Consider the following 11057-nt stretch of genomic DNA (forward strand, 5'->3'; position numbering starts at 1 on the left):
AGCTTGCTCTGTCCACTCCGCGCATCGACCTGGTATTGCAGTACCTCCAGGACCGGTGCACTACTCTCTCTAACTAGTGTCAAAAAACAGATCAAAACTACTCAAATAACCGGCTGACTAACTAAGTTAGTGTAGGGAAGTGTAGTGGAGAAATGAAGTGTCCCTCTGCAAAGTGAATTTTGCCAGAAAGCAAGTGTTGTGTTGTGTTGTCTGTCCACCCACCCACCCTGCTGTGCGTTCTCTGTCTGTGCTGCTCCTGCTGGGTGCAGGATACATAGTGAAATCCACAATAAAAACATTGTTTCAAATCAGTGTGTGTGCCTATTTTTGTGCATCTGTGTCATTTATTTATGGATTCTGTATTTTGCATTGGTTATCAGAACCTGACCTGAGAACTGCCAAGAAAAGAAGTCAGAAAAACACACCAAAAAATAAAGAAAACCACAACCAAAGAAAAAATTTTTTTTATTTATTTTGATTAGTCTGTATTGTACTTGCGTGGCGCAGTTGCTGCAGGTCCAAAAAATCATGAACGGATCACTTTCCTTCACGTTTGCAAGTTGTCCTCTGCAAGAAAAGCAGCTGCATCCTTCCCCCAGAGAGCCTCCAGCGGACTGGCAGGCAGAGCCCTGGCTGCAGCCCCTTTACTAAGCAGCTGCCTGGGACCAGGGCATTGTGACATCAACGGCTGGCTTCCTGCATGACTCAGCACCTGCTCAGGTGCCTGCTTCAGTGCCAGCCTGGCTGTGAGAGGGTGCAGCAGGCTAGGAAGGCAACTCCTGTTTAGGCTCTCCACTCCCCGGCCTGTGTCTCCCTCTTGTGGCATACCGCACACGTCCACACAGACGGAGAGATATGAAGAGGAAGGAGGATGAACGAACGAAGAAAGACGCACCGTGTTCTCAAGCAGCCAGTCAGCCAGGCTAGAGACTTGACTTCTTCCTCTGCCCTCCACACTCTCTCCTAGCGTGTTGCCAGAATGCAGGGAGCCGGAAGCCTACTTTACTTTTCTCTTCGGCGTGGAGGCCCGGCAGCGGAGGGGTGATGGCTGTTCCGGCGCTGGGCGGGGCCATGCTAATGTAATCAGGCGGCAGCTGAGCCTGGCCCGTGCGTCTGCGTTTAGCACAGGTGCGCCCATCCCGGGGGCCCGGCAGGCCTGCACAGGCAGTGGGAAGGGGGCCCCCCCTGGCAGCTGGTAGCTGGCCGGGGTTAGCCGGCTGTGCGGGGCAGTGCTGGGTTGTTACCTCGTCGCCGCTGCTGCATTTAGAAGGTAGTTTAGCTGTAATTCGCAGGGAGTGTGGTGTGTCGGCGGGCGCGGCTGCGGAGAGTAATCGGGTTATCGCTTCTCGGCCTTTTGGCTAAGATCAAGTGTAGTATCTGTTCTTATCAGTTTAATATCTGATACGTCCCCTATCTGGGGACCATATATTAAATGGATTTTTGGAACAGGGAGATGGAAGAAGAGCTTGCTCTGTCCACTCCGCGCATCGACCTGGTATTGCAGTACCTCCAGGACCGGTGCACTACTCTCTCTAACTAGTGTCAAAAAACAGATCAAAACTACTCAAATAACCGGCTGACTAACTAAGTTAGTGTAGGGAAGTGTAGTGGAGAAATGAAGTGTCCCTCTGCAAAGTGAATTTTGCCAGAAAGCAAGTGTTGTGTTGTGTTGTCTGTCCACCCACCCACCCTGCTGTGCGTTCTCTGTCTGTGCTGCTCCTGCTGGGTGCAGGATACATAGTGAAATCCACAATAAAAACATTGTTTCAAATCAGTGTGTGTGCCTATTTTTGTGCATCTGTGTCATTTATTTATGGATTCTGTATTTTGCATTGGTTATCAGAACCTGACCTGAGAACTGCCAAGAAAAGAAGTCAGAAAAACACACCAAAAAATAAAGAAAACCACAACCAAAGAAAAAATTTTTTTTATTTATTTTGATTAGTCTGTATTGTACTTGCGTGGCGCAGTTGCTGCAGGTCCAAAAAATCATGAACGGATCACTTTCCTTCACGTTTGCAAGTTGTCCTCTGCAAGAAAAGCAGCTGCATCCTTCCCCCAGAGAGCCTCCAGCGGACTGGCAGGCAGAGCCCTGGCTGCAGCCCCTTTACTAAGCAGCTGCCTGGGACCAGGGCATTGTGACATCAACGGCTGGCTTCCTGCATGACTCAGCACCTGCTCAGGTGCCTGCTTCAGTGCCAGCCTGGCTGTGAGAGGGTGCAGCAGGCTAGGAAGGCAACTCCTGTTTAGGCTCTCCACTCCCCGGCCTGTGTCTCCCTCTTGTGGCATACCGCACACGTCCACACAGACGGAGAGATATGAAGAGGAAGGAGGATGAACGAACGAAGAAAGACGCACCGTGTTCTCAAGCAGCCAGTCAGCCAGGCTAGAGACTTGACTTCTTCCTCTGCCCTCCACACTCTCTCCTAGCGTGTTGCCAGAATGCAGGGAGCCGGAAGCCTACTTTACTTTTCTCTTCGGCGTGGAGGCCCGGCAGCGGAGGGGTGATGGCTGTTCCGGCGCTGGGCGGGGCCATGCTAATGTAATCAGGCGGCAGCTGAGCCTGGCCCGTGCGTCTGCGTTTAGCACAGGTGCGCCCATCCCGGGGGCCCGGCAGGCCTGCACAGGCAGTGGGAAGGGGGCCCCCCCTGGCAGCTGGTAGCTGGCCGGGGTTAGCCGGCTGTGCGGGGCAGTGCTGGGTTGTTACCTCGTCGCCGCTGCTGCATTTAGAAGGTAGTTTAGCTGTAATTCGCAGGGAGTGTGGTGTGTCGGCGGGCGCGGCTGCGGAGAGTAATCGGGTTATCGCTTCTCGGCCTTTTGGCTAAGATCAAGTGTAGTATCTGTTCTTGAAATTTTTGGGGGGACCTGGAAGGATGGCACTGTGGCAGGGTGTCCTTCCTGGTCGTAATTCCCAGGGACTGATGGAATGGATCTATACCATGGTCGAGGCTGAATGGCTGAGGGCTTTGCTTAGGCGTACTGCCCCTGGAAGTGGCGCTCCAGGTGCACCTGAAAAAACCTGAGATGTGGCAGATCTCAGGCGGAAGTAGGGTGCTTTGGTCTGTACTGCCCATATGCAAAACCAACTAACGCAGCTCCCCGGCCTTTTGGCTAGGGAGAGTGCGGAATTTTTATCACTCCGGCCGCAAGGTCGGGGCCAGCTTGCTGGCACGGGGACTTCGGTTCCCACCCGGCTCCCTCTCGGGGGAGCCACCCAGACCATGTGGACACGGTTGCCACATGGCCAGGCCCTTTGGGTAACCACTGGGCGCAGTAGGGGTCCTCCTCGGAGGACCCCAGGATCCTTCAACCCCTCGGGTGTTGGAGGATGCCACCCCCTGAGCCGAAGGCAAAGGGGGAAGGTTCCCTTCGGGGAACAACCGGAAGGGCCCTGCAGCATTGTGGGGCCCGTGGCTACTCGTGCACGTTTTGTGGGGGTGCTTTAGGGCACTCACGCTTTTTCCGTGCACGGGGCTAATAGCCTTGCTTACCCGGGACCTCTGTTGCATGCAACAGGGGCCAAGAAAGCTTAAAAAAAAAAAAAAAAAAAAAAAAATAAAAAAAAAAAAAAAAAAAAAAAAAAAAAAAATCTGTTCTTATCAGTTTAATATCTGATACGTCCCCTATCTGGGGACCATATATTAAATGGATTTTTGGAACAGGGAGATGGAAGAAGAGCTTGCTCTGTCCACTCCGCGCATCGACCTGGTATTGCAGTACCTCCAGGACCGGTGCACTACTCTCTCTAACTAGTGTCAAAAAACAGATCAAAACTACTCAAATAACCGGCTGACTAACTAAGTTAGTGTAGGGAAGTGTAGTGGAGAAATGAAGTGTCCCTCTGCAAAGTGAATTTTGCCAGAAAGCAAGTGTTGTGTTGTGTTGTCTGTCCACCCACCCACCCTGCTGTGCGTTCTCTGTCTGTGCTGCTCCTGCTGGGTGCAGGATACATAGTGAAATCCACAATAAAAACATTGTTTCAAATCAGTGTGTGTGCCTATTTTTGTGCATCTGTGTCATTTATTTATGGATTCTGTATTTTGCATTGGTTATCAGAACCTGACCTGAGAACTGCCAAGAAAAGAAGTCAGAAAAACACACCAAAAAATAAAGAAAACCACAACCAAAGAAAAAATTTTTTTTATTTATTTTGATTAGTCTGTATTGTACTTGCGTGGCGCAGTTGCTGCAGGTCCAAAAAATCATGAACGGATCACTTTCCTTCACGTTTGCAAGTTGTCCTCTGCAAGAAAAGCAGCTGCATCCTTCCCCCAGAGAGCCTCCAGCGGACTGGCAGGCAGAGCCCTGGCTGCAGCCCCTTTACTAAGCAGCTGCCTGGGACCAGGGCATTGTGACATCAACGGCTGGCTTCCTGCATGACTCAGCACCTGCTCAGGTGCCTGCTTCAGTGCCAGCCTGGCTGTGAGAGGGTGCAGCAGGCTAGGAAGGCAACTCCTGTTTAGGCTCTCCACTCCCCGGCCTGTGTCTCCCTCTTGTGGCATACCGCACACGTCCACACAGACGGAGAGATATGAAGAGGAAGGAGGATGAACGAACGAAGAAAGACGCACCGTGTTCTCAAGCAGCCAGTCAGCCAGGCTAGAGACTTGACTTCTTCCTCTGCCCTCCACACTCTCTCCTAGCGTGTTGCCAGAATGCAGGGAGCCGGAAGCCTACTTTACTTTTCTCTTCGGCGTGGAGGCCCGGCAGCGGAGGGGTGATGGCTGTTCCGGCGCTGGGCGGGGCCATGCTAATGTAATCAGGCGGCAGCTGAGCCTGGCCCGTGCGTCTGCGTTTAGCACAGGTGCGCCCATCCCGGGGGCCCGGCAGGCCTGCACAGGCAGTGGGAAGGGGGCCCCCCCTGGCAGCTGGTAGCTGGCCGGGGTTAGCCGGCTGTGCGGGGCAGTGCTGGGTTGTTACCTCGTCGCCGCTGCTGCATTTAGAAGGTAGTTTAGCTGTAATTCGCAGGGAGTGTGGTGTGTCGGCGGGCGCGGCTGCGGAGAGTAATCGGGTTATCGCTTCTCGGCCTTTTGGCTAAGATCAAGTGTAGTATCTGTTCTTATCAGTTTAATATCTGATACGTCCCCTATCTGGGGACCATATATTAAATGGATTTTTGGAACAGGGAGATGGAAGAAGAGCTTGCTCTGTCCACTCCGCGCATCGACCTGGTATTGCAGTACCTCCAGGACCGGTGCACTACTCTCTCTAACTAGTGTCAAAAAACAGATCAAAACTACTCAAATAACCGGCTGACTAACTAAGTTAGTGTAGGGAAGTGTAGTGGAGAAATGAAGTGTCCCTCTGCAAAGTGAATTTTGCCAGAAAGCAAGTGTTGTGTTGTGTTGTCTGTCCACCCACCCACCCTGCTGTGCGTTCTCTGTCTGTGCTGCTCCTGCTGGGTGCAGGATACATAGTGAAATCCACAATAAAAACATTGTTTCAAATCAGTGTGTGTGCCTATTTTTGTGCATCTGTGTCATTTATTTATGGATTCTGTATTTTGCATTGGTTATCAGAACCTGACCTGAGAACTGCCAAGAAAAGAAGTCAGAAAAACACACCAAAAAATAAAGAAAACCACAACCAAAGAAAAAATTTTTTTTATTTATTTTGATTAGTCTGTATTGTACTTGCGTGGCGCAGTTGCTGCAGGTCCAAAAAATCATGAACGGATCACTTTCCTTCACGTTTGCAAGTTGTCCTCTGCAAGAAAAGCAGCTGCATCCTTCCCCCAGAGAGCCTCCAGCGGACTGGCAGGCAGAGCCCTGGCTGCAGCCCCTTTACTAAGCAGCTGCCTGGGACCAGGGCATTGTGACATCAACGGCTGGCTTCCTGCATGACTCAGCACCTGCTCAGGTGCCTGCTTCAGTGCCAGCCTGGCTGTGAGAGGGTGCAGCAGGCTAGGAAGGCAACTCCTGTTTAGGCTCTCCACTCCCCGGCCTGTGTCTCCCTCTTGTGGCATACCGCACACGTCCACACAGACGGAGAGATATGAAGAGGAAGGAGGATGAACGAACGAAGAAAGACGCACCGTGTTCTCAAGCAGCCAGTCAGCCAGGCTAGAGACTTGACTTCTTCCTCTGCCCTCCACACTCTCTCCTAGCGTGTTGCCAGAATGCAGGGAGCCGGAAGCCTACTTTACTTTTCTCTTCGGCGTGGAGGCCCGGCAGCGGAGGGGTGATGGCTGTTCCGGCGCTGGGCGGGGCCATGCTAATGTAATCAGGCGGCAGCTGAGCCTGGCCCGTGCGTCTGCGTTTAGCACAGGTGCGCCCATCCCGGGGGCCCGGCAGGCCTGCACAGGCAGTGGGAAGGGGGCCCCCCCTGGCAGCTGGTAGCTGGCCGGGGTTAGCCGGCTGTGCGGGGCAGTGCTGGGTTGTTACCTCGTCGCCGCTGCTGCATTTAGAAGGTAGTTTAGCTGTAATTCGCAGGGAGTGTGGTGTGTCGGCGGGCGCGGCTGCGGAGAGTAATCGGGTTATCGCTTCTCGGCCTTTTGGCTAAGATCAAGTGTAGTATCTGTTCTTATCAGTTTAATATCTGATACGTCCCCTATCTGGGGACCATATATTAAATGGATTTTTGGAACAGGGAGATGGAAGAAGAGCTTGCTCTGTCCACTCCGCGCATCGACCTGGTATTGCAGTACCTCCAGGACCGGTGCACTACTCTCTCTAACTAGTGTCAAAAAACAGATCAAAACTACTCAAATAACCGGCTGACTAACTAAGTTAGTGTAGGGAAGTGTAGTGGAGAAATGAAGTGTCCCTCTGCAAAGTGAATTTTGCCAGAAAGCAAGTGTTGTGTTGTGTTGTCTGTCCACCCACCCACCCTGCTGTGCGTTCTCTGTCTGTGCTGCTCCTGCTGGGTGCAGGATACATAGTGAAATCCACAATAAAAACATTGTTTCAAATCAGTGTGTGTGCCTATTTTTGTGCATCTGTGTCATTTATTTATGGATTCTGTATTTTGCATTGGTTATCAGAACCTGACCTGAGAACTGCCAAGAAAAGAAGTCAGAAAAACACACCAAAAAATAAAGAAAACCACAACCAAAGAAAAAATTTTTTTTATTTATTTTGATTAGTCTGTATTGTACTTGCGTGGCGCAGTTGCTGCAGGTCCAAAAAATCATGAACGGATCACTTTCCTTCACGTTTGCAAGTTGTCCTCTGCAAGAAAAGCAGCTGCATCCTTCCCCCAGAGAGCCTCCAGCGGACTGGCAGGCAGAGCCCTGGCTGCAGCCCCTTTACTAAGCAGCTGCCTGGGACCAGGGCATTGTGACATCAACGGCTGGCTTCCTGCATGACTCAGCACCTGCTCAGGTGCCTGCTTCAGTGCCAGCCTGGCTGTGAGAGGGTGCAGCAGGCTAGGAAGGCAACTCCTGTTTAGGCTCTCCACTCCCCGGCCTGTGTCTCCCTCTTGTGGCATACCGCACACGTCCACACAGACGGAGAGATATGAAGAGGAAGGAGGATGAACGAACGAAGAAAGACGCACCGTGTTCTCAAGCAGCCAGTCAGCCAGGCTAGAGACTTGACTTCTTCCTCTGCCCTCCACACTCTCTCCTAGCGTGTTGCCAGAATGCAGGGAGCCGGAAGCCTACTTTACTTTTCTCTTCGGCGTGGAGGCCCGGCAGCGGAGGGGTGATGGCTGTTCCGGCGCTGGGCGGGGCCATGCTAATGTAATCAGGCGGCAGCTGAGCCTGGCCCGTGCGTCTGCGTTTAGCACAGGTGCGCCCATCCCGGGGGCCCGGCAGGCCTGCACAGGCAGTGGGAAGGGGGCCCCCCCTGGCAGCTGGTAGCTGGCCGGGGTTAGCCGGCTGTGCGGGGCAGTGCTGGGTTGTTACCTCGTCGCCGCTGCTGCATTTAGAAGGTAGTTTAGCTGTAATTCGCAGGGAGTGTGGTGTGTCGGCGGGCGCGGCTGCGGAGAGTAATCGGGTTATCGCTTCTCGGCCTTTTGGCTAAGATCAAGTGTAGTATCTGTTCTTATCAGTTTAATATCTGATACGTCCCCTATCTGGGGACCATATATTAAATGGATTTTTGGAACAGGGAGATGGAAGAAGAGCTTGCTCTGTCCACTCCGCGCATCGACCTGGTATTGCAGTACCTCCAGGACCGGTGCACTACTCTCTCTAACTAGTGTCAAAAAACAGATCAAAACTACTCAAATAACCGGCTGACTAACTAAGTTAGTGTAGGGAAGTGTAGTGGAGAAATGAAGTGTCCCTCTGCAAAGTGAATTTTGCCAGAAAGCAAGTGTTGTGTTGTGTTGTCTGTCCACCCACCCACCCTGCTGTGCGTTCTCTGTCTGTGCTGCTCCTGCTGGGTGCAGGATACATAGTGAAATCCACAATAAAAACATTGTTTCAAATCAGTGTGTGTGCCTATTTTTGTGCATCTGTGTCATTTATTTATGGATTCTGTATTTTGCATTGGTTATCAGAACCTGACCTGAGAACTGCCAAGAAAAGAAGTCAGAAAAACACACCAAAAAATAAAGAAAACCACAACCAAAGAAAAAATTTTTTTTATTTATTTTGATTAGTCTGTATTGTACTTGCGTGGCGCAGTTGCTGCAGGTCCAAAAAATCATGAACGGATCACTTTCCTTCACGTTTGCAAGTTGTCCTCTGCAAGAAAAGCAGCTGCATCCTTCCCCCAGAGAGCCTCCAGCGGACTGGCAGGCAGAGCCCTGGCTGCAGCCCCTTTACTAAGCAGCTGCCTGGGACCAGGGCATTGTGACATCAACGGCTGGCTTCCTGCATGACTCAGCACCTGCTCAGGTGCCTGCTTCAGTGCCAGCCTGGCTGTGAGAGGGTGCAGCAGGCTAGGAAGGCAACTCCTGTTTAGGCTCTCCACTCCCCGGCCTGTGTCTCCCTCTTGTGGCATACCGCACACGTCCACACAGACGGAGAGATATGAAGAGGAAGGAGGATGAACGAACGAAGAAAGACGCACCGTGTTCTCAAGCAGCCAGTCAGCCAGGCTAGAGACTTGACTTCTTCCTCTGCCCTCCACACTCTCTCCTAGCGTGTTGCCAGAATGCAGGGAGCCGGAAGCCTACTTTACTTTTCTCTTCGGCGTGGAGGCCCGGCAGCGGAGGGGTGATGGCTGTTCCGGCGCTGGGCGGGGCCATGCTAATGTAATCAGGCGGCAGCTGAGCCTGGCCCGTGCGTCTGCGTTTAGCACAGGTGCGCCCATCCCGGGGGCCCGGCAGGCCTGCACAGGCAGTGGGAAGGGGGCCCCCCCTGGCAGCTGGTAGCTGGCCGGGGTTAGCCGGCTGTGCGGGGCAGTGCTGGGTTGTTACCTCGTCGCCGCTGCTGCATTTAGAAGGTAGTTTAGCTGTAATTCGCAGGGAGTGTGGTGTGTCGGCGGGCGCGGCTGCGGAGAGTAATCGGGTTATCGCTTCTCGGCCTTTTGGCTAAGATCAAGTGTAGTATCTGTTCTTATCAGTTTAATATCTGATACGTCCCCTATCTGGGGACCATATATTAAATGGATTTTTGGAACAGGGAGATGGAAGAAGAGCTTGCTCTGTCCACTCCGCGCATCGACCTGGTATTGCAGTACCTCCAGGACCGGTGCACTACTCTCTCTAACTAGTGTCAAAAAACAGATCAAAACTACTCAAATAACCGGCTGACTAACTAAGTTAGTGTAGGGAAGTGTAGTGGAGAAATGAAGTGTCCCTCTGCAAAGTGAATTTTGCCAGAAAGCAAGTGTTGTGTTGTGTTGTCTGTCCACCCACCCACCCTGCTGTGCGTTCTCTGTCTGTGCTGCTCCTGCTGGGTGCAGGATACATAGTGAAATCCACAATAAAAACATTGTTTCAAATCAGTGTGTGTGCCTATTTTTGTGCATCTGTGTCATTTATTTATGGATTCTGTATTTTGCATTGGTTATCAGAACCTGACCTGAGAACTGCCAAGAAAAGAAGTCAGAAAAACACACCAAAAAATAAAGAAAACCACAACCAAAGAAAAAATTTTTTTTATTTATTTTGATTAGTCTGTATTGTACTTGCGTGGCGCAGTTGCTGCAGGTCCAAAAAATCATGAACGGATCACTTTCCTTCACGTTTGCAAGTTGTCCTCTGCAAGAAAAGCAGCTGCATCCTTCCCCCAGAGAGCCTCCAGCGGACTGGCAGGCAGAGCCCTGGCTGCAGCCCCTTTACTAAGCAGCTGCCTGGGACCAGGGCATTGTGACATCAACGGCTGGCTTCCTGCATGACTCAGCACCTGCTCAGGTGCCTGCTTCAGTGCCAGCCTGGCTGTGAGAGGGTGCAGCAGGCTAGGAAGGCAACTCCTGTTTAGGCTCTCCACTCCCCGGCCTGTGTCTCCCTCTTGTGGCATACCGCACACGTCCACACAGACGGAGAGATATGAAGAGGAAGGAGGATGAACGAACGAAGAAAGACGCACCGTGTTCTCAAGCAGCCAGTCAGCCAGGCTAGAGACTTGACTTCTTCCTCTGCCCTCCACACTCTCTCCTAGCGTGTTGCCAGAATGCAGGGAGCCGGAAGCCTACTTTACTTTTCTCTTCGGCGTGGAGGCCCGGCAGCGGAGGGGTGATGGCTGTTCCGGCGCTGGGCGGGGCCATGCTAATGTAATCAGGCGGCAGCTGAGCCTGGCCCGTGCGTCTGCGTTTAGCACAGGTGCGCCCATCCCGGGGGCCCGGCAGGCCTGCACAGGCAGTGGGAAGGGGGCCCCCCCTGGCAGCTGGTAGCTGGCCGGGGTTAGCCGGCTGTGCGGGGCAGTGCTGGGTTGTTACCTCGTCGCCGCTGCTGCATTTAGAAGGTAGTTTAGCTGTAATTCGCAGGGAGTGTGGTGTGTCGGCGGGCGCGGCTGCGGAGAGTAATCGGGTTATCGCTTCTCGGCCTTTTGGCTAAGATCAAGTGTAGTATCTGTTCTTATCAGTTTAATATCTGATACGTCCCCTATCTGGGGACCATATATTAAATGGATTTTTGGAACAGGGAGATGGAAGAAGAGCTTGCTCTGTCCACTCCGCGCATCGACCTGGTATTGCAGTACCTCCAGGACCGGTGCACTACTC

At 52.4% G+C, this 11057-nt stretch overlaps 6 non-coding genes and 2 pseudogenes across 6 annotated transcripts; all 8 read left to right on the forward strand.

Moving 5' to 3' along the window:
* The first annotated feature begins 1338 nt into the window (after positions 1-1338).
* Positions 1339-1529, forward strand: LOC137505899 (U2 spliceosomal RNA). Its single transcript, XR_011020417.1, has one exon. It is a non-coding gene; the product is annotated as a U2 spliceosomal RNA (small nuclear RNA).
* A 1272-nt stretch (positions 1530-2801) lies between these two features.
* Positions 2802-3003, forward strand: LOC137505808 (U2 spliceosomal RNA; annotated as a pseudogene).
* Positions 3004-3571: 568 nt separating this feature from the next.
* On the forward strand, positions 3572-3742 carry LOC137505755 (U2 spliceosomal RNA; annotated as a pseudogene).
* A 1272-nt stretch (positions 3743-5014) lies between these two features.
* LOC137505911 (U2 spliceosomal RNA) lies at positions 5015-5205 on the forward strand. The gene has a single exon (XR_011020428.1). It is a non-coding gene; the product is annotated as a U2 spliceosomal RNA (small nuclear RNA).
* Positions 5206-6477: 1272 nt separating this feature from the next.
* Positions 6478-6668, forward strand: LOC137505922 (U2 spliceosomal RNA). Its single transcript, XR_011020439.1, has one exon. It is a non-coding gene; the product is annotated as a U2 spliceosomal RNA (small nuclear RNA).
* A 1272-nt stretch (positions 6669-7940) lies between these two features.
* On the forward strand, positions 7941-8131 carry LOC137505933 (U2 spliceosomal RNA). The gene has a single exon (XR_011020450.1). It is a non-coding gene; the product is annotated as a U2 spliceosomal RNA (small nuclear RNA).
* A 1272-nt stretch (positions 8132-9403) lies between these two features.
* Positions 9404-9594, forward strand: LOC137504888 (U2 spliceosomal RNA). The gene has a single exon (XR_011019513.1). It is a non-coding gene; the product is annotated as a U2 spliceosomal RNA (small nuclear RNA).
* A 1272-nt stretch (positions 9595-10866) lies between these two features.
* On the forward strand, positions 10867-11057 carry LOC137504899 (U2 spliceosomal RNA). The gene has a single exon (XR_011019526.1). It is a non-coding gene; the product is annotated as a U2 spliceosomal RNA (small nuclear RNA).

This window comes from Hyperolius riggenbachi, chromosome 4, assembly GCF_040937935.1.
Source record: "Hyperolius riggenbachi isolate aHypRig1 chromosome 4, aHypRig1.pri, whole genome shotgun sequence".
NCBI classification, from domain to species: domain Eukaryota; kingdom Metazoa; phylum Chordata; class Amphibia; order Anura; family Hyperoliidae; genus Hyperolius; species Hyperolius riggenbachi.